Below are 4,506 nucleotides of genomic sequence, written 5' to 3' on the forward strand. Positions count from 1 at the left end.
TTCCCCACCGATAGCTCCGGAACGCCCGGACCCATTGGCCCGCGGCACCGGTGGCTGCTAGAGGGGCTCCGGCGCCGTCAGCCGGGGTACGTCCCAGGCCGGCCGGACGGCGGGCAGCCGGAGGCAACGGCCTGGAACGGAGCCAGACTTGAGTCGTTCCGTGCCGTGGGCAAAAAGGCAGGGCTGCGGGTCAGCGCAGTTTGGCAAACCTAGCCGCAAGTGCGGGAAGGGCGGAGGAGCACACGGACGCCGCCTTCCCAAACTGAGCCCAAAGTGCCCAGGCATGCCCCCTTGATCTCGCCTAATCAGTGAGCCCAAAATAATTTCAGAGTGTGGAAACCTGATCCAAAAAGGTCGAAAAGAACGGCCAGAGATCAAGTCCGAAAGGGGAAATCAGTAACAAGCAAGCAGAGTAATCATTAACCAAAAAGCGCAAAATTATGTTAAAAGTGTGAAATCATTAACCAAAAAGTCGAAAATAATGTCCAGAGACCAAGTCCGAAAGTACAAATAATTAACCAGTAAGCAGAGTCATCATTAACCAAAAATCGCAAAAGTAAGTAAAAAGTATGAAATCATTAACCAAAAATCGCAAAAGTAAGTAAAAAGTGTGAAATCATTAACAAAAACTCGAAAATAATGTGCAGAGACTAAGTCCGAAAGGGCAAATGGTTAACCAGTAAGCAGAGTCATCATTAACCAAAAATCGCAAAAGTAAGTAAAAAGTGTGAAATCATTAACCAAAAATCGCAAAAGTAAGTAAAAAGTGTGAAATCATTAACCAAAAACTCGAAAATAATCTCCAGAGACTAAGTCCGAAAGGGCAAATGGTTAACCAGTAAGCAGAGTAATCATTAACCAAAAAGGGCAAAAGTAAGTAAAAAGTATGAAATCATTAACCAAAAAGCACAAAATTAAGTTAAAAGTGTGAAATCATTAACCAAAATGTCGAAAACAATGTCCAGAGACTAAGTCCGAAAGGGCAAATGGTTAACCAGTAAGCAGAGTAATCATTAACCAAAAGGCGCAAAAGTAAGTAAAAAGTATGAAATCATTAACCAAAAAGCGCAAAAATATGTTAAAAGTGTGAAATCATTAACCAAAAAGTCGAAAATAATGTGCAGAGACTAAGTCCGAAAGGGCAAATGGTTAACCAGTAAGCAGAGTAATCATTAACCAAAAGGCGCAAAAGTAAGTAAAAAGTATGAAATCAGTAACCAAAAAGCGCAAAAATATGTTAAAAGTGTGAAATCATTAACCAAAAACTCGAAAATAATGTGCAGAGACTAAGTCCGAAAGGGCAAATAATTAACCAGTAAGCAGAGTAATCATTAACCAAAAATCGCAAAAGTAAGTAAAAAGTGTGAAATCATTAACCAAAAACTCGAAAATAATGTCCAGAGACCAAGTCCGAAAGGGCAAATGGTTAACCAGTAAGCAGAGTAATCATTAACCAAAAAGGGCAAAAGTAAGTAAAAGTATGAAATCATTAACCAAAAAGCACAAAATTAAGTTAAAAGTGTGAAATCATTAACCAAAAAGTCGAAAATAATCTCCAGAGACTAAGTGCGAAAGGGCAAATGGTTAACCAGTAAGCAGAGTCATCATTAACCAAAAATCGCAAAAGTAAGTAAAAAGTGTGAAATCATTAACCAAAAACCCGAAAATAATGTCCAGAGACTAAGTCCAAAAGGGCAAATGGTTAACCAGTAAGCAGAGTAATCATTAACCAAAAATCGCAAAAGTAAGTAAAAAGTGTGAAATCATTAACCAAAACTCGAAAATAATCTCCAGAGACTAAGTCCGAAAGGGCAAATGGTTAACCAGTAAGCAGAGTAATCATTAACCAAAAATCGCAAAAGTAAGTAAAAAGTGTGAAATCATTAACCAAAAACCCGAAAATAATGTCCAGAGGACTAAGTCCGAAAGGGCAAATGGTTAACCAGTAAGCAGAGTAATCATTAACCAAAAATCGCAAAAGTAAGTAAAAAGTGTGAAATCATTAACCAAAAACTCGAAAATAATGTCCAGAGACTAAGTCCGAAAGGGCAAATGGTTAACCAGTAAGCAGAGTAATCATTAACCAAAAGGCGCAAAAGTAAGTAAAAAGTATGAAATCAGTAACCAAAAAGCGCAAAAATATGTTAAAAGTGTGAAATCATTAACCAAAAACTCGAAAATAATGTGCAGAGACTAAGTCCGAAAGGGCAAATAATTAACCAGTAAGCAGAGTAATCATTAACCAAAAAGCGCAAAAATATGTTAAAAGTGTGAAATCATTAACCAAAAACTCGAAAATAATGTCCAGAGACTAAGTCCGAAAGGGCAAATGGTTAACCAGTAAGCAGAGTAATCAGTAACCAAAAAGGGCAAAAGTAAGTAAAAAGTGTGAATCATTAACCAAAAACCCAAAAATAATGTCCAGAGACTAAGTCCGAAAGGGCAAATGGTTAACCAGTAAGCAGAGTAATCATTAACCAAAAATCGCAAAAGTAAGTAAAAAGTATGAAATCATTAACCAAAAAGCACAAAATTAAGTTAAAAGTGTGAAATCATTAACCAAAATGTCGAAAACAATGTCCAGAGACTAAGTCCGAAAGGGCAAATGGTTAACCAGTAAGCAGAGTAATCATTAACCAAAAATCGCAAAATTAAGTTAAAAGTGTGAAATCATTAACCAAAATGTCGAAAACAATGTCCAGAGACTAAGTCCGAAAGGGCAAATGGTTAACCAGTAAGCAGAGTAATCATTAACCAAAAATCGCAAAAGTAAGTAAAAAGTGTGAAATCATTAACCAAAAACTCGAAAATAATGTCCAGAGACTAAGTCCGAAAGGGCAAATGGTTAACCAGTAAGCAGAGTAATCATTAACCAAAAGGCGCAAAAGTAAGTAAAAAGTATGAAATCATTAACCAAAAAGCGCAAAAATATGTTAAAAGTGTGAAATCATTAACCAAAAAGTCGAAAATAATGTGCAGAGACTAAGTCCGAAAGGGCAAATGGTTAACCAGTAAGCAGAGTAATCATTAACCAAAAAGCGCAAAAATATGTTAAAAGTGTGAAATCATTAACCAAAAACTCGAAAATAATGTCCAGAGACTAAGTCCGAAAGGGCAAATAATTAACCAGTAAGCAGAGTAATCATTAACCAAAAAGCGCAAAAGTAAGTAAAAAGTGTGAAATCATTAACCAAAAAGTCGAAAATAATGCCCAGAGACTAAGTCCGAAAGGGCAAATGGTTAACCAGAAAATCCGTCGAATAATGTCCAGAGACTAAGTCCGAAAGGGCAAATGGTTAACCAGTGGAAGGGCGATCAAGCGGAAAAATTTGCCCCGGTTACCCGGGATGGAGTTCCAGAGGTCCGGCCAGAGTGTCAAATTCGTCCCGCTGATCGGACGCTTGTCATTCGGGTGGCTGGGGGTTGGCGGGGTATCTGCACAGTAGTAGGAGGTGGCAAGTCGGGACTTGGACGTTTATTCCAAGAGTCCACCCGAGCCTCCAGGTCTGCAGAGACCGACCCTAGCTGCCGCCCAACCGACTTTTAAGCCTTTTTCGGATGGGGATTTTTCCCATTTTCGTCCATTTTCGGGTTTTCTGTCGGGCTTAATAGGCGGCAGCCTGACCCCCGGCCGAGGCGGGGGGCGCACTCTCCCTTGCGTAAGGGTCCGGATTTGCCCCGGAAAGTGCCCCCGACGGCCTCCCGACCCGGGTGCCTGCAGGGCGGGGGGAAAGGGTAGTCCCAGCCGCAGGAAATCATTAACCAAAAGACTTAGCCGTCGGGGCAGAGGCTAAGACCCGGGCTGGTGAAATCATTAACCAAAAGGAATGCACCCTTTTCCGAAAGTGCAGGCCGAAATAAGGCGAGCCTTGGGCCGGGAAGGCCAAAACCCCCAACTCATGGAAGTGTATGGGGTCGGACTCGGCGACTTTCCCGGGCCCCGAGTTGACCTTTCCCCACGGGGGCGGTCAAGTTGCTCCCGCCAAGAGGGCACGTTGCATTTTGCTGCCGCTCTAGTCCCCGGGCTAGTTAATCAGTTGCCGTCGGAAGTCCCGATGCCGAAATGAAAAATGGCCGTTGCGGCGATTTGGCGCCTCATTTTCGGAAGGACTACCGGCAGGCAACCCGCCGAATTGACACTTGCGATTCGGGTGGCTGGGGGTTGGCGGGGTACCCGGAGATTTTCGGGAACTCGATTTTCAGAACTTTTGCTGGCAGCGGTTGCACTTGCAAAGTGGCCGAAGAAGTGCTCCCTCAAGGAAGGACCTTCTTTTGAAATAAAAGACCTTCCGAAGAGTGCCTGGAAGTCATTTATGAGCATTTAAGGGTAAATCTGGCGGACTTTCCATGCTCTGTTGCCGGCTCTGAAATATCGCACAGTTGGGTCTAGGCCGGTAGACTGGCTGTGAAAACAGACAAAGTGTTTTGGCGAGCGAGAGAAAACAAGGCCTTGGAACAGATTGGGGGGTGCGGAGGCACACCACACCCACAGGAAAAGAATTAATA

Source organism: Heterodontus francisci, unplaced genomic scaffold (genome assembly GCF_036365525.1).
Source record: "Heterodontus francisci isolate sHetFra1 unplaced genomic scaffold, sHetFra1.hap1 HAP1_SCAFFOLD_1552, whole genome shotgun sequence".
NCBI lineage: Eukaryota > Metazoa > Chordata > Chondrichthyes > Heterodontiformes > Heterodontidae > Heterodontus > Heterodontus francisci.